We start from the raw sequence: 18,966 nt of genomic DNA, 5'->3' as shown, positions 1-18,966 counted from the left end.
CAGCATCCTCTGATGTACAGATTCCCTGCCCAAACCAGAAGTACAAAGACATGGCTTTTGTTCCAAAGGAAAGGGACTAATCTAAATGCTGCACAGTGTGAAAAACTTTTTATGCAAGAGGGGAGAAGAACTTGCCTTAGGGGTGAGAGGTCAGGAGTTTAACCTTTGACCATAAAATAAGAGATCAGCAAAGGGTGGGATGAACAAGGCCAGGGAAAATCCTCTCCAAGTACTTTGGGCATTGTTTACTGAAAACGGGTCAAGGAAATGATTGTCAGGGTGGTTATGTGAATTCTCGTGAGAGGCATGATTTCTATTGACTTTGAATTTCTTGTGACTTGTGAAGATTTCTTCTCTTCCTCTTTTAGTGTAAGGAATAGCAGAGTAAACTTTGTCCCTTGGTCTTTAGTTCCAGCATAATTATTAATTATTTTGGTTTTACACCAGTTTTCCTCCTGAAGTAATGCCAACATCCCTTTGTGTTTCTATGGATTTTTGTGCCTTGTGCTAATTAACTATTCCTAGAATTTTTTAAATATATTTGTAGAAAATGGTATTACTCCTTGGGCTCTTTTTAGTTAACACACTAAATTATGAATGTCTTTCAGATGATTTATTTGGCAGACAGTGGGAAGATTGTCCTTAGTTAACACAGAGATATTTGGGTGGCATTGTTATTGTAAAACACCAGGGGAGAGCTGTTCTCAGTTGTAATGCTAAAGAAATTAGGACATTTTTCTCTGTGATTTTGTTTTGGCATTAAAAGTGTTCTCAAACTTAGTTCCAATCCAATTATACATGATGGAATGGAGTGTCAGCTAATAGACAGCCATCCACATAGTCAGATTTACTGGTCTAAGCTAATCATTACTCTTTTTATTCTTAAATTAAATTATAAATTAAATATACTGTATATGAAAGTTATTGGTTGTTGGCTAGATGAATTGTGTGGTTTATTTTTTATCTTCATCTATAATTTTTAATAGGAACTCACAATCTTATTTTGGATGTAAATATAGCATATATTTCTGTACATTTACATCTAAAATAGCATATTTTAGCATATTTTAAAAAAATATATATGCTAAGCGTTGTGTAATTTATTTAATTTTAGAATCTAAAATATGAACTATTTTTTTAGTAACTGATTTGATCTTTTTCTCATTGCATATATAATATTTCTGTGTTCTGTGAATGAAAATAATGTAAGACATGGAATATCTGTTTAACTGAAATAAAAGTAGATGAAGATGAATTTAGTTATGGAATTTGTACATTGCTCCATTTTGTCACGATTCTGGATAGCTCATGGAATGATTCATATGTCCCAATTCTCTTTTTTTCCTGAATTGCTAATTCTTTCAACCTTTTAGGCAGTATTTTTAAACCAGAAAATAAATTGGATTTATTCTAAAATATGAATGGTATTTGAACAAAATTTGTTTTGATTTGCTTTTAATTAAAATTAACTATATTCTTGCTATTAGACATTAATCAAGCATTTAAATAAATATTTCTCCTAATCTGTCATATTACAATTACAATTCAGATGATTTGGGCATTATATTATTTTGTTTTAGATATTGCAGAAATTAATATAATATAAATATAAATCAAATACATAAATAAATAAATAAATGTTAAGATATTAGGTGGTCTTTTCAAGTTTACTAAAACCATAGAAGATCATAACTATAAGTTGAAACTATTGAAAGCAGTAAATATGGGATGCGTGATATGTGCGGCTTTCCTGACATTCATCTCCCACTGGCAACCATTCTGCCTTCTCACAATTCCAGGGCTTTGACTAATACAAGTAGCATAGATTGTATGTTGGGTTACTTGGATTGGGAAATGTGGATATTTTTATACTTGACATTTACTGTATTTTTCGGAATATAAGACGTACCTTTTTCCTCCCTAAAACGAGCTGAAAATTTCTTGTGTGTCTTATACTCTGAATGCAGCTTTTTTCCTAAGCTCTCTCTCTCTCTCCCCAGCCTTAACTAGGTGCTAGGTGCTAACAATATTCTCAGCTCTTATCTGGTAGGTTCTTTCATTGTTACTCTCTGAGAAGAATGTTTTCCAAGCTCTAAGTCTTTGCAGAGTTTTTTTCCATTACTCTACCTTGCTCCAAGTAAGTTTCTTTCCAGCCCTAACCAGGTCCTAACAATGTTCCCAGCTCTTACCGCTTGCAAGGTCTTTCTTTGTTATTCTTTGCAAAGAATGTTTTCCAAGCCTTAAGGTTTTGCAATTTTTTTTATTGCTTTAATTTGTTCCACATGTTTCTTTCCAGTCCTAACCTGGCGCTAACAATGTTCCCAGCTCTTACCGGCTTGTAACATCTTTCATTGTTACTCTCTGTTAAGAATGTTTTCCAAGCCCTAAGTCTTTGCAGGTTTTTTTCATTGCTCTATTTGCTTAGAATTTTTCTTTTTAGCCCTAACCAGATTCTAATAATGTTCCCAGCTCTTACTGGCTTGCCAGCTCTTTCATTGTTACTCTCTCCAAATAAGGGTTTTTTTAAAGATCTAACCCAGGGATAAAATAATGTGCTGAAACTGACCAGACTAAGGATGCTAGCCAGATGAATATTTGGAAAGCAGATTCTTTTCCCTATTTTCCTTATTCCTATTTTCTTATACTCTGAAAAATACGGTATATACCTCCACAATCCTGTGAAATATAAAATGTTCATAATATATCATTTTTAAAAATTCTGAAAACAGAAATAAAAATTGGACAATTACACATAGTTCCTTATAAGGGGCCAACATCACAGCAAGAACAATGGATCAAAAACAATGTGAATGTGGATCTGAACCACAAAGAAAGCCTACAACTTAGCCTAATAGTTTATTTCCTTTAAAAGATCTTTTATAGCAGTTGGAATAGCACTGATTATTTTCTCTGAAGAAACCCTGTTAACCTGTTTTCTTTGCTTATCAGAAGTTTAGTGTTGCTTTTAAAGACTGGTATGCGAAGCACGTCAAAACATAGATTTTCAGCTATGTTGCCTGTCATAGATAAATCAATACTTAAATGTATGTGGAACAGCATTTAATTTTTTCCCCTTGTGCTCACATGGAAGGCCCTTGGGACAGATGGCCCCTCACTGTTGATGGTTGGACCCACAGCTTCAGAGGAGTGTGAAGAAAAGAAATTGCTTTCTTTGTCAAGGTGTTTTCAATTCAATTCTCACCCATTAGCCCTGTTTTGTTAAGTTTTGAATTACTCCATCAGGTGACTGATGAGTCTATTTCCCTCTCTTTGGCTATTGAAATAGGATGGTGTAAAATGGAAAAGGAAAATCAAAAATCAAGTTTTCAGTTATTGATTACTAAAATGTCTTTAATCTGTCCCCTGGCTTGATGTATTTGAACTGTAAAATAATATTAAATGTAAATGGAAAGCAAAAAAAATGGAAGCTTTAATATACTGCTCAAAAAAATAAAGGGAACACCCAAATAATAAATCCTAGCTCTGAATGAATGAAATATTCTCCTTGAATACTTTGTTCTGTACAAAGTTGAATGTGCACAACAGCATGTGAAATTGATTGTCAAGTGTTGCTTTCTAAGTGGACAGTTTGATTTCACAGAAGTTTGATTTACTTGGAGTTATATTGTGTTGTTTACGTGTTGTTTATTTATTTGAGCAGTGTATATTTAAAGTAAAATATATATTTGAAACAGATAAGTAGGAATCAGTGGATAATATTTTAATATTATTGTGATTCTCTATATTGATTGTGATTTTTTATTTAAACTAGTCGAGACATTAAATACCTCTTTGTACATGTAAGAAACCCTAGATTCTCAAGTTAAATTCCTAGTGGGATCACAGGGATGCAAAATAAAATCTGATACATTTGGTAATGTCACAATCAGAGTGGTTTGAATTATGCTATCCTGGATACTCCCAGAATGGGAATTGATCTATCGGATCAGATTTGGGGTTTAGTGTCAGCTAAGTTCCCCTGTGTGTCCCTGCATTACCTGTTTTAAGAAACAGAGGGTTTCCATTTCCTTCATATAAAACATGAAATAAAATAGTCATTATGGAAAAATACATTTTAGAAAGGATTTTTGTTTTGAAAAAGAAAAGAACATCTCAGTTAGGATACTTAGTTTAGCAACAATATTACAACAACAACGTAATATGTTGTTTTGCATTTCAGTTTCAGAACTATTACAGTTTCAAAACTTCTAGGTAATTGATAAAATGTGTATTAGAATTCCATATATAAATACTATTTTCAACAGATTTTTTAGGAGTGGTTTTGCAGCCATTTAACCCAATGGTTGAATTTTAAGTGACTTTTGATGCTATTACTATTGATGTACTATTGTAAAAAGCTTGCAGGTAGTTTATGACTTAAGACCTTAATAGAATTAGGAATTAAGATGGTAGTTGTTGTGAACTACACAGTTGTTAATTGAACCAGTTTTCAGCAATGGACTTTTTCTTTTGTCCAGAAACCAGATGTAAATACTGGAATCCAGCAAATAAATAACTAAATTGCTAAAAATTATGGTAATATGACTCTGGAATACTGCAAAAGGCTATAAATGCGAGCCGGTTACCAAGTATCCAAAATGCAATCATGTGAACAGGGGTAGATATATGTAGGGGGTGTTCTGATCTCCGGCTAAGGCCACTGTTAATTGAAATAAAAGCTTGCTAAATGCAGAGGTTTATAAAAACAAAACATCTTTATTTTTCTTCCTTCTGTTACAAACTGCGTCATCTCGGTATGCAGTCTCTCTTATCTCAGTCTTTAGTAGTTAAGGTAGCATAAACATCCTCAAAGCATTCCACTACCCATTAAAAAATTTATGGCTAGGCAGCATTAGCTAATAAAAACTGCAATTAAAAACACGTAAAACAAAGCTTAGACACCTCCATATTGTTTTATAACAGATTGAAAACGCCACCCTTCTTCTCTGCTAACACCCGGATGCGACAAATTAATTACTTAATTAATTAACCTGTTCTTCGCCTTAATATTTCTTCCCTGACACTTGCTCCCTTCGTCTCTGCAAGCATCTGAAAGAAGGATTTACCCATCTAATATCTGTTTCTCCTTCACTTGAATCTGAACTCATAGGAACGTCCTGTGGTTGGTCTCCTCCTTCTTCCTCTGCCTGTAAATCAGGCCCTGCCACAAATTCATAAACACTATCCGAATCAGAATCTGCAAAACCCCCAAAATGAACAGGAGTATACACAACACCATCCCTCTCCTCATGGCCCCTCCCATCCCCCGGGGGAGAATTAGGGTTGGGTTTGTCAGGAAAATGAACATGAAAGTCAAGAAGCAATTCAGGAGCGTGAAAGTCCTGAGGATCCATCCAGACAGTATTCTGAGGCCCACGTGATTAAGAAAGCCTACAACTTGTATTTTGGTTGCAAAATATGAGACTAGGACAAAAACTGGGCACCACAGATATGCTGTAATTCACATGGATCGAGATTTTTCCAATGGTTGAATGGGAATAAACCTTCTATTCCTTTCTCAGTGCCAATGATTTGGAGAGAACCAACAGATAATGTCAGTAATTGTTATTTTTGTATGTTGCCTCCAATTGCGAAAAGTCTTACTAAGAAAAATAAGTTGTATGTGCAGTATCCAAACATTCCCTCAGCAATATGTCCAGTATCTCTTGGAAAAGGACTACTGATTCTAAAAGCGCCTGAATCTTTCATAGTTCAGTCATAGAAACATAGACACATAGAAGATTGACGGCAGAAAAAGACCTTATGGTCCATCTAGTCTCCCCTTATACTGTTTCCTGTATTTTATCTTAGGATGGATATATGTTTATCCCGGGCATGTTTAAATTCAGTTACTGTGGATTTACCAACCACGTCTGCTGGAAGTTTGTTCCAAGCATCTACTACTCTTTCAGTAAAATAATATTTTCTCATGTTACTTCTGATCTTTCCCCCAATTAACCTCAGATTGTGCCTCCTTGTTCTTGTGTTAACTTTCCTATTAAAAACACTTTCCTCCTGAACCTTATTGAACCATTTAACATATTTAAATGTTTCGATCATGTCCCCGCTTTCCATTCTGTCTTCCAGACTATACAGATTGAGTTCATTAAGTCTTTCCTGATACGTTTTATGCTTAAGACCTTCCACCATTCTTGTAGCCCGTCTTTGGACCCGTTCAATTTTGTCAATTTCTTTTTGTAGGTGAGGTCTCCAGAACTGAACACAGTATTCCAAATGTGGTCTCACCAGCATTCTATATAGCGGGATCATAATCTCCCTCTTCCTGCTTGTTATACCTCTAGCTATGCAGCCAAGCATCCTACTTGCTTTCCCTACCGCCTGACTGCACTGTTCACCCATTTTGAGACTGTCAGAAATTACTACCCCTAAATCCTTTTCTTCTGAAGTATTTGCTAACACAGAACTGCCAATACAATACTCAGATTGAGGATTCCTTTTCCCCAAGTGCATTATTTTACATTTGGAAACATTAAACTGCAGTTTCCATTGCTTAGACCATTTATCTAGTAAAGCTAAATCATTTACCATATTACAGACGCCTCCAGGAATATCAACCCTATTGCACACTTTAGAGTCATCGGCAAATAGGCAAACCTTCCCTACCAAACCTTCCCCTATGTCACTCACAAACATATTAAAAAGAATAGGACCCAGAACAGACCCTTGTGGCACACCGCTTGTAACCTGACTCTGCTCAGAATACTCGCTGTTAACAATAATTCTCTGATGTCTACGCTTCAGCCAGCTGCAAATCCATTGAACTATCCAGGGATTAAGTCCAATCTTCACTAATTTATCTATCAGCTCTTTATGTGGAACCGTATCAAAGGCTTTGCTGAAGTCCAGATAGGCAATATCCATGGCACCACCTTCATCCAATACCTTTGTAACATAATCAGAGAAATCAATGAGATTAGTCTGACATGATTTGCCTTCAGTAAAGCCATGCTGGTTTGGGTCCAATAAATCATTGGTTTTTAGGTGCTGATTTATCCTCTTTTTGAGTAGAGTCACCATCATTCTAACTATAACTGATGTCAAGCTAACGGGCCTGTAGTTATCAGCTTCTTCTCTAGTGCCCTTCTTGTGGATAGGCACAACACTGGCCAGGCAGACTTTTTTTCATTGACTATACATCATTGCTAAACCATAGTGGTTTCTTCTTCCTTTTACCTTTAGTTATTTGCCTTACATACAGTCCAGTGGCTTTTAAGATGGCCTTTTTTAATGCAGTCCACTAGGCGCTTGCTCCTGTCGTTTTATCCCTCCCTTTTAATAATTCATTGAAGAACCTCAGGAAGCTTGTAGTGATGAACAAACAGCCTTACATGGCCCTTATCTGCCATCCTCATCCACTGAACTGCACCTCATAACATAAATGTAATTGAATGACCTAATAAGAGTTTTGTATCTTCTGAAGGACAAGGCAGAGGCTTTAGGTTCAAGACTAAAGCAGTGGAATCTCCTGGCAAGTGATGTTTGCGTACCTCTGTACCGTGACCATGAAAAAGATCTTCCATTCTTTGCCCAGGAAGGTGGTACTGCTGTTTGTAACAACATCTGTGGTTTAATGTCAGCCATCAACATAGATTATAATCCAGATGAGTGGAGGTTGTTTGTTGACGCTTCCAAGACTAATCTTAAAGATGTATTGCTTCATAATGGCAATCAGCTACCATCTGTTCAAGTTGCAACTAAAGAAACATATGAAAACTTGAAAGAGCTGTTAAAATGCATTAACTACAACATCAATGGTCAGTCTGTGATGACCTGAAAGTGGTTGCTATGTTACTTGGTCTTCAAGGTGGATGTACAAAGTATTGCTGCTTCCTGTGTGAATGGGACAGTCATGCAAAAGAAATGCACTATATCAAAAGAGACTGGCCATTACAGCAGACACTGCAACTAGGGATTAAAAATGTAAAGTATCCAGCACTTGTAGACAGCAACGAGATTTTACTACCTCCATTACACATCAAGTTGGGATTAATGAAAAACTTAGTGAAGGCAATGGACAGGAATTAAGCAGCTTTCATGTACCTGATAAGTAAATTTCCATCACCTACTGCTGCAAAAATAATAATACAGTCATACCTCGTCTTACGAACCTAATTGGTTCCAGGGGGAGGTTCGTAAGACGAAAGGTTCGTAAGACGAAACATTGTTTCCCATAGGAAACAATGTAAAGTCAATTAATCTGTGCAACCAAAAAAAAACACCCGCAAAAAAAGGCTGCCGCCCGGCTGTCACCTTTTAAAACAGCCTGGGGGCTTCTTAGCGACCTCCCGAACGCCGAACGCTGAACCCGAACTTCCGGGTTCGGCGTTCGGGAGGCCGCCGAGAAGCCCCCAGGCTGTTTTAAAAGGTGACAGCCGGGCGGCGGGCCTTCTCAGCAGCCTCCGAATGCCGAATGCGGAAGTTCGGGTTTGGTGTTTGGCTTTGGGAAGCTGCTGGGAAGCCGCCCGGCTGTTTTAAAAGGTGACAGCCGGGCTGGGGGGCTTCCCAGCAACCTCCCGAACCCCGAACCCGGAGTTCGGCAAAAGTTTGGGGTTCGGGAGGTTGCTGGGGAGCCCCCCAGCCTGGTTGTCACCTTTTAAAACAGCCGGGCGGCTTCCCAGCAGCTTCCCGAAGCCGAATGCCAAACCCGAACTTCCGCGTTCGGCGTTCGGAGGCTGCTGGAAAGCCGCGCGGCTGTTTTAAAAGGTGACAGCCGGGCTGGGAGGCATCCCAGCAACCCCCCAAACCCGGAAGTTCGGCAAAAGTTCGGGGTTCGGGAGGTTGCTGGGAAGCCCCCCAGCCTGGCTGTGACCTTTTAAAACAGCCGGGCGGCTTCCCAGCAGCTTCCCAAAGCCGAACGCCAAACCCGAACTTCCGCGTTCGGAGGCTGCTGGAAAGCCGCGCGGCTGTTTTAAAAGGTGACAGTCGGGCTGGGAGGCATCCCAGCAACCTCCCGAACCCTGAATCCGGAAGTTCGGCAAAAGTTCGGGGTTCGGGAGGTTGCTGGGAAGCCCCCCAGCCCGGCTGTGACCTTTTAAAACAACCGGGCGGCTTCCTAGCAGCTTCCCGAAGCTGAACGCCAAACCCGAACTTCCGCGTTCGGCGTTCGGAGGCTGCTGGGAAGCCCCGCCGCCCGGCTGTCACCTTTTAAAACAGCCGCCCGGCTTCGCAGCTGCCTCCGAACGGTTTAGAAAAAATTTGCCTCTTCTTACGAACTTTTTTCGTGTTACGAACGCCAAACCCGAACTTCTGGGTTCGGCGTTCGGGAGACTGCTGGGAAGTCCCCGGCTGTTTTAAAAGGTGACAGCCGGGCGGCGGGGCTTCCCAGCAGCCTCTGAAAGCCGAACCCGGAAGTTCGGGTTTGGTGTTCGTAACACGAAAAAAGTTCGTAAGAAGAGGCAATTTTTTTCTGAACCCCAGGTTCGTATCTCGAGTTGTTCGTAAGACGAGGGGTTCGTATCTTGAGGTACCACTGTATTTTGTTGGCCCACAGATCTGTGAACCTATTAATGATGCTGAGTTTATTTCTCTGTTGCATGGCAAGGAAAAGATTGCGTGGATAGCATTCATGTCAATGTCATCAAATTTTCTTGGAAACAATAAAGCAGCAAACTACAAGGAAATGGTTGAAAAACTGATCCAGGCCTACAAAAGTCTTGGTTGTAACATGTCCTTAAAAATTCATTTTCTACACTGTCATCTGAATTTCTTTCCATCAAATTATGGAGCAATAAGTGATGAGCATGGGGAGCGCTTCCATCAAGACATTGCAGCTATGAAAAAAAGATACCAATGTAAATAGAGCCTATGAATGCTTGCGGACTACTGTTGGACCATTGTAAGAGACAATCCTTTCCTTGAATATAAAAGTCAAGAGAAGCAAAAGGGACACAAACTGAAGACAAGATTAATGAGAAATTTAAACTTTTGAACATTTTAAACTTGTTTACTAATTCAGTTCTTCTTGATAAACATATGCAATAGATTATTTCATGTATTCACTGTTGCAAATATAATCTGCTTAATTTTAATAAAAATACAGTGATCCCTCACCACTTCACGGTTCACCTTTTGTGGCTTCAGTGCATCTGCAGTGGAGTAGGCCGCTGCCTCCTGTGGCCTCACGTTCAGCAAACTGCCCAACTCCACTCCAATCCGATAGACAGGGGCGCTGAGCAGAATCTGAGAGAACTGGGGGGGGGGGAGAAAGGAGAGGAGGCCACACGGAGGAATTCTGCCATGGGATAGCAACCCACAGAAGGAGAGGCGACAGCGGTGGGGGGGGGAGAGAGAGGAACCCTGAACCGCCTTCTTCCCACGCCCAAGCTGCAGCTTTTCAAATGTGCCGCTTCCCCCAGCGGCCGGCTTTGCTCGCCGTTGCCGGGCTTGATGTCAGCGGGCCCCTGCTGCCCCGACGGCAGGGGCCCGCCGACTACCACGCTCACCTTGTACTGCGCGGGTGGCCGCTTTCAAGCCCCTTGCCTCCTCCTCACTCCTCTTCCACTGCCCTGCTGCCTGAGCCCGGCAATGCCATTTACATGGTACTGGTGGAAGATCCGGCATCGCTCTGGAGGAGGAGAGCCCAGCGCAGGAGCTGCGAGGATGGAGCGCTGCTGCTGGTCATGACTGCTGTGCCCGAAGCCTCTCTTTCACCACCAACCCCGTCTCCTCCCCTTCTCTCCTGGTTTAAGGCACAGGTAAAAAGGAGCGTACAGCGAGGGGCGGGTGGCAGAGGGGCGAAGTGGCATCAGCGGGGAGGGGGTGCCATGTTTTTTACATTTTTTTGTTATATTTACATTGTAAATATAGTGTCCCTACTTCGCGGTTTGTCATTTATTGCGGTGGTCCTGGAACGTAACACCTGCAATAAACGAGGGATCGCTGTATATGTGTTTATATATATGTATTAAGTTTGGGCACATTATTTGCCTATTACCTATATTTGTAAAATGTAAAATGTTTGTTGCATAAAAACTAGAGCCAACTAACAAATTTCATTATTAGATTTGAATTCAACATGTGAAATACATTAAGAAATGGCACATTTCATTTCTGAAACTAACAAAATTTAAAATTTGTACAACCGTGAATTGATAGTTAAAATATTTGCCACAGTTCATTTCTTTAATCAATATGTTATGTAATATAATATTTTATAGGGATACTTATTAGGTATGAGAATAGTGTTTGCTTGAATTATCTCGGGCATGATCTTGTCTTGAGGAATCAAATTTCACTTTTGCACTTTAAAGTATACATAACTATGAATATTATTTACTCTTGTTTCACTTTTGCTGATGCCGTTACATTATTTATTACTTTTTATGTCCTCCAAATCTGTTCAACCCGTGCCAGCTTACAAACATGATTAAAATAGGATATACAAAAGCAAAAATACAATGAGCAATCGAACAAATATATTACTTGTCCCCTAGGCATCACAACTCAAATGGCCTCTAGAAAAATTTGGTTGTCATTTTCTTGTGGAAAATGGTCAGGTAGGTCATCCCTGTAACCTGCAGGGAAGATGAAAAGAGTGATGTTTGAGAGGCCCAATTGTTAGCTCAGTAGATGAGCAGGGGATCCTTTCCTCTAAATCCTTCATTTTGTAGTCAGGCTAAAAGCATAGCATGTTCAATTTCATCTCTGCGCATTCTGTGCAATGAACTTTCACCCGATTAAGGTTTTCATTTTATGGCATAACTAATGGCATTGCAGTGAAAAAGACTTTCCTTTCATGTTCCCAGGAAGCTGAAAATGGCTTTCTATTCGTGGAAATGCTCTAACACCACATTGGGCAAAAGAGATTCATGGTACAAGGTGGACAAATGATAGCTCAGATTTTTTTTCCCAACGGCAAAAAAGATACACAGTGACAATATTTCAGATGTTAGCATTTCTAGACAAATTAGAAAAGTTAAAAGAAATAACATTTCATGGATTTTGGTAGGGATGGGAAAGTTACTTGACTGTACATACATTTTAGAACAAATAGAAACTTATATAAGGTGATTTCAGTGATATTTTTAAAAATGTTACTGGGAGGAATAAGTATATTCTTTTGTCCTAGTATGAACCCCCTTGAAAATTTCTACAAAACTACTCTCAGATTTTTTTTAAAAAAGAAACATCATTGGTACCAACAGTTTTTAAAATACTGTAGCTTTAAAAGTATAAGCATAGGATGAGAGGATGAGTGAGGAAATGTATGAAAGATGCTACTCAGAAAGGCTGTGAGGGGATACATAAGATGTGCCATATAGCTCAGGAAAAGTATGAGGGAATGTATGAAAGATGCTGTGTGGATTATATTTAGATAGGCAGTGTCAGTTGGGAAAGTTGCAAGGGACTAAGTGAGAAACTCTATATCAGTGGTTCTCAACCTTTCTAATGCTGTGACCCCTGAATACAGTTCCTCATGTTGTGGTGATTGCCACCCATAAGTCTAGCGCCAATTCTCCCAACAAAGCTTTAAGCTGATTGGAAGGATGGTCAGAAGGACACCCCCACTGTAAACGCCAGATTGGTCAGATTGTAAAAATATGTTCCAAGACGCCAGAATAGAAGCTTTAGTTCTTAACACCATGGGAAATTTGTATTTTCCCATGGTCTTAGGCGACCCCTGTGAAAAGGTCATTCGCCCCCAAAGGGGTCCTGACCACCAGGTTGAGAACCACTGCTCTATATGATCTGGGGATGGTGTGAGGAATTACGATCATGAATGGGTGCAGAAAAGGCACAGAACACATGCAGAGAGGCTGTAGGAGATGATGGATGGGAGAAACTTACCACAATGACTTATGACCTGCCTTGCCAGCTTCCTTATTGTCTTTCTGGGGAAGCTAACAGGGAAGGCTGGATGTAAATAGCGATCATATGATTGTTTTGAACTTAGCAACCAGATTGTAATTGCGAATAGGTTGCCAAACACCTAGTTCACAATCCACTACTGGCTACCTACATTCTACTTACCGTATCAGAAATCTTTTAATTAAGAGATAAGTTTTTTCCCCCAAACAGGATTTTTCTCATTTTTTTTAAAGTGTTCTCTATTTCTTAAACAATGTAAGCAAAATAATTAATATTTTCACTCTAATAAGAACATGTGAACATATGTATATACTTTTTTTGGCCATATTCTTTTAATAGGCTTCATATTAAGTTATAAGAATAAAAATTTGGTATGTTCTGTGTACCAAAAAATGCCTTTTCTTGGTGATTTGCATGAAAGTATGCTATCAAACTAATATGGATATTTACATAGTGTCTTTAATCTGATTCATTTTAAAAGTCATATAGCAAATATTTTCTTCAAAATGATCCTTTTCATTATGCTTCTATGTTTTGAACTGTTCTTTCTTTTGATTATGATGGGTGCCTGGCCAATATTGCTTGCTTTCTCGTACTTTCCTGTGCTAGCATCTATTCAAGTTCTCAAAGCTTTTATCTATTTAGAGATAAGATTCTAAGATTCCTTCCTAATCTTGGATATGTCTGATACTAATACTCAAAGCTTCTAATATGTACCTTTCACATGAAATACAGTACATGAAATGGCAAGAACATTCTAATTTGAAGTACAGGAATGTTCAAAGCTAGAATAATTCTTTTTAATGTATATGATTAATACTATGCACTTCTTTTGTCTTCTTTGAAACTATTATTTATTTTATTATTATTTATTTATTAGTTGGACTTGTATGCCGCCCCTCTCCGGAGACCCGGGGCGGCTCACAACAAGTAAAAACAGTCACAACAATCCAATTAATTAAAATATTTAACGATTTAAGAAAAACTAGAAAGTAATATAGGTAATTCTTTGGTTGCAATGGCAACTGGGACTAGGATTTATGACACTAAGCGATGTCATAAGGCATAATGTCATGTGACCATTTTACTTAGTGACTGAAATCCTAGCAGTCCCAGTTGCCATCATAAGCCGAGGACAATGCAGATCATTGCTCGAGCCCAACAAATGAGAGTTATGACCTACAAGGCAGATCCTGTAAATGGGCACTAGACAGCATGTGGCTTCCCAAAACATGGGGCTTGAAGTGGCATTCCTTGGTGGTGGCAGCCTTCAACGCAGGGGTGGGTTTTTTTTAACTTTCCCTACTGGTTTGGAAGTGTGTGCGTCACATCGGAGTTGTGTGTTTTGCATCCGGGTACTGAACCTCTGAGCATGCACAAAGCCTTTGTGCATGCACGAAGGGTTCGTTGCCAGTTGCAAGCAGTGGCAACTGGGGAACTGGTTGGGGGCATGGCAAGCCGGTCATCACTACCAGTTTGGTAAACCGGGAAAAATTTCTTCCACCAGTGCATGTGAACCAGACTGAACCAGTAGTAACCCACCACTGCTTCAATAGTTTCAGCCTGTCCCCAAGTTTCTATTTTAGGCCCAGCATTAACCAAAGCATTGCCTCAAGCAATTGCTGTGGCAAGCCTCAAGGTGGCCAGACTCAAGCCCCATGTTGACTCCCATACTCTTTTGTGCCCATTTATAATTCTTGCCTGCCAGCTTGATTGTTTGAGACACAGGGGGGGGGGGGGGTAGGGTGGTGGCAGGTAGTGGTTATGCAGTAGCAGTAAATGTAGATGGGTATAAATTGGGTGGGTTGTGAATTTTTTTACTACCAGTTCTGTGGGCTTGGTTTATTTTGTGGGTGAGACTTGAGGTACACGTGACTGTGGGTGTGGCTTCATGGTCACGTGACTGGGCAAGTGTGGCTAGGTGGTCAAGATCCTAGTTCTACAAGGATTCTTGCATCTGGACCTTTTGCAATTCCCCAAAAGATTAAAGAAAACCAGATTCCATACAGCTCTGTACCCTTAAGGCAAACCAAATACAAGTGGTCTTTACTTAATGGCTGGTTGCTTAGCAAGTGTTTAAATTTATGACTGACCTTGTCAGAACTACTTGACCTGTTTTTAGAGTTTTGACAGCAATATGCATGCTCTTGTGTATGCACTCTTGTGTGTGCACGTGCACACAAATACACACACTTATGACCAGTTACCACAGTCATCTGACTGAGGTTTCCAATAAAAATGCCCATTGGTGTAAATGGACTTGTTTAACAACCAGTGTTTACTTTTTAATGACCAAAAAGTGCAATTAAGGACCATGGTGTTTGCCTAACCCAGGGGTCTGCAGCCTTAAATGGTCAAAGAGCCATTTTTCTATTTTTTTAAAAAAACATCTCTCTGTCTTTTACTTTCTATCTCTCATTCTCCTTTGTCTTTCATATTTTCTCTCTCATCTCTTTCTTTCTCCCATGTTTCTTTCCTCTCTCTTTTTTTCTTCCTCCATTTTTCATTTTTCTATCATTCTCCCTTTTCTTCCCTTTTCCTCTCTCTCATCTCTTTCGCACACATACGCACACACATGTGGATACCCTCCTGCACTGAGATCACAGTGGTGGGAACTATAGGGACTTCTCTCGCTGCTGCCACTGCGCAATGAGCTGAGTAGCCTATTGTGCTGTGCAGGAGAGTGGGAGTTCTCTCTCTGCATCCAGTAGCTATGGTGGCTACTCCTCCCCGTTTCCTTCCTTCCTGAGCTGACATGAAGGGATGTCAGCTGGTGCTGAGCTGCCCATGAAGGAGGTGGAATCACAAAAAGTATCCAGTTATGCCAGTGCAGAGAAAATATTAGGGGCACTTCAGCCGCTTGGCCCTGCACAGACTTGTACCTTCTCAGAACGGGGAGCAGGTTGCGTGAGGAGGGAGAAGGGGCCAGTGGTGGCTACTATCATTGAGGGGAGAGTGCCACATTGGAGCATACAGAAATGCTACCACCTTCTTCCTCTCGGTTGCTGGGCTATTTTGTGTGAAGGAAATGGCATATTTAGGAAAGGAATAAAAATTGATTTTACCGCTTCCCTTTGGCTTACTTACTTAGTTACTTACTAACTTACTTACTTATTGATATGCTGCCCCTCTCTGAAGACTCGGGGCGGCTAACAGCAATCATGAAACAGCGTACAATAATAATCCAATACTAAAAACGATTAAAAACCCATTAATATAAAAAACCAAACATACATACAGATATACCATGCATAAAATTGTAAAGGCCTAGGGGGAAAGGGAATCTCAATTCCCCCATGCCTGGCGGCAGAGGTGGGTTTTAAGTAGCTTACGAAAGGCAAGGAGGGTGGGGGCAATTCTAATCTCTGGGGGGAGTTGGTTCCAGAGGACCGGGGCCACCACAGAGAAGGCTCTTCCCCTGGGTCCCGCCAAGCGGCATTGTTTAGTTGACGGGACCTAACTGGTTGCTGGGATTCGTGCAGCAGAAGGCGGTCCCCGAGATAATCTGGTCCAGTGCCATGAAGGGCTTTATAGGTCATAACCAACACTTTGAATTGTGACCGGAAACTGATCAGCAACCAATGCAGACTGCGGAGTGTTGGTGTAACATGGGCATATTTGGGAAAGCCCATGACTGCTCACGCAGCTGCATTCTGCATGATCTGAAGTTTCCGAACACTTTTCAAAGGTAGCCCCATGTAGAGAGCGTTACAGTAGTCGAGCCTCGAGGTGATGAGGGCATGAGTGACTGTGAGCAGTGACTCCCGGTCCAAATAGGGCCACAACTGGTGCACCAGGCGAACCTGAGCGAATGCCCCGCTCGCCACAGCTGAAAGATGTTTCTCTAATGTGAGCTGTGGATCGAGGAGGACGCCCAAGTTGCGAACACTCTCTGAGGGGGTCAATGATTCTCCCCCCAGGGTAATGGACGGACAGATGGAATTGTCCTTGGGAGGCAAGACCCACAGCCACTCCGTCTTGTCTGGGTTGAGTTTAAGTTTGTTGACACCCATCCAGGCCCCAACAGCCTCCAGGCACCGGCACATCACTTAATGCCCAGAGAGGGAGAGGTTGCTCGATATTCCACCCTTTGGGGACACCAAGGCCAACTGGCATAACCCAATCTTTCCACAGGGCTGCTGCTATGGGGCTGAGAGCGCCTCCACTTGCCCTTGTCTTCATCCCCTCTTTCTTTGTGTTGGCCCAAAGTCACCCTAGTCAGTGCCTAAATGAGCACTAAACCCCATTCCACATCTTCCAAAGGAGACCACCATGGCTTGAGGTCATGGCAGCCATGCCAAACTAACAGCACTCAGTTTATGGCTCTAGCAAGACAGGCTAACTTCCTGACTGAGCCTCAAAACAATGTGGGGAGAGGCATGGCTTTGGAAGGTACAGTAGCTGCAAGCAGAACCTTGGGCGCTTTCCCCAAAAGACACAATCGCTGCACCGCTCATAGGCAGTTCAACACGGCAGAGCTCTCCATCCGCTCAGCCAGCTGTCAGTAAATCTTCCCTCCCAGCCATTCATTCACCCACCTACCCATCTACTTCACGGCAGTGCTGCATAATTTTGTCAGTTTCCATCTATGAAAAAATCCATAATTCTTGAGGCTTTGATGTCCACCAGTAGTAGATTACAACTACCAGAAATAAGTCAAGAAAAAATAAACGTTACCAACACAAAATAAATTCATCCAGTAAAAATAATTTAAATTATCTTTTGTTTTTTATAAATATGTAGAATACTATTGTTTTTGAATAACATATACATAGTTCTTAAGGAACATAAATAATTTGTCTATTAAAATTATTCTGGAAGATGGATCTAAAACACTACCACGCATAATTAATTATGATCGAAGAATATTTGGTTGCAGAAATTCGGTGTGATCTTCTAGTCATTTTTTAGTGCTTTGGGGATTAGGCCACACTTCCAAAAGGGTTAACTTTACATGAGGATAAAAATAGTTTTAATTTACAAGTAGTACTCACTCATCAACTCTTGAAAGGGCAAACAACTTTTAAGATTTGTTTTGAATTATTACTAGTTTCTGGAATGGATGGGCTCTAAAAGATTGCCACCAAATAGAAAATAATAATCTGATTTGATAATTACAATTTCAACAATTTTTCAGAAATGAATTGTTCATTTTAATAATCAGAATTGGAATACGATACCAAGAGTGGAACATCCTATACCAATTTTCTCTAAGTATAATATGTGGAAGAAATTAAATATAATTTCCCATTGAAATACCTCATTGTTGCTTATATTTTCTAATAATAGCCTATATAGCAAATGTGCTCTGACATGAATAGGTAATGTCCTTGTAATACTTGTAGAGTTCTGTGACCTTTCTGTTCCTTTAAGTAGTATGAAAAAAAATAATGTAATATTTTTCTTCCCACTTAATTTATAATGAAATAATTTTCTTACTAAATATTTATTAAAAGTTAAATGCATTTTAAGTTGTAGTTAGAATTATTATGGTTACTCTAAAGAGTCTAGTTGTCTTTTTTATCTAATTTAATATACTTATGTTTCAGATGCATATAAAAATGACAGGATGTAGTAATAAATGTATAAAAATGAACAAAGTACAATCACAATTTCTTTATACATTACAATGTGATATAATAATGCCTCTTACCACACAGTGCTCTTCAACATTTAATTGGTTGCAGTATCTTGAAATACAATGAAGCAATGCAGGAATAAAAGAAATCCAGAAGGGGGAATGCTGAGAGGTGTATCTGACTTTGAAAATCTTATAATGTGTAATACTGAACATTGGTTAGGCATAATTTATAAATTACTGTATTAGTAAAATATGAGAATCCAAACATTCATGCAACACACCCAATCTAAAAGATTGTATGGTTAAATGGATGCAGCATTTAAATATACTTACAATGGAGTTTCAGTGGTAGAAGAAGGAACAAAAGCAAATGTATGCATGCATGAATTAGTGCCATGATGCAATTATTGATATGTTTGTTTGTTTTCTTCAATCTTCTCCCAAAATCCCAAATGTTGCAAAAGTTAGAAGGTGAGGAAAAAATCCAGATGGTCATTTAAAAGAATAAAGTAGTACTTATGGCATTAGTAAGCAATCCATTTCTCCCTAATTCTAAC

At 39.8% G+C, this 18,966-nt stretch overlaps 1 protein-coding gene across 2 annotated transcripts in view; it reads left to right on the top strand.

Moving 5' to 3' along the window:
* LOC139155887 (DENN domain-containing protein 1B-like) overlaps positions 1-18,966 on the top strand; it is a 241,947-nt gene that overhangs the window by 38,465 nt on the left and 184,516 nt on the right. The gene's annotated exons all lie outside the window — the stretch shown is intronic.

The sequence above is a fragment of the Erythrolamprus reginae genome, unplaced genomic scaffold (assembly GCF_031021105.1).
Source record: "Erythrolamprus reginae isolate rEryReg1 unplaced genomic scaffold, rEryReg1.hap1 H_8, whole genome shotgun sequence".
Lineage (NCBI taxonomy): Eukaryota > Metazoa > Chordata > Lepidosauria > Squamata > Dipsadidae > Erythrolamprus > Erythrolamprus reginae.
This window is presented reverse-complemented; position numbering and strand designations above follow the sequence as displayed.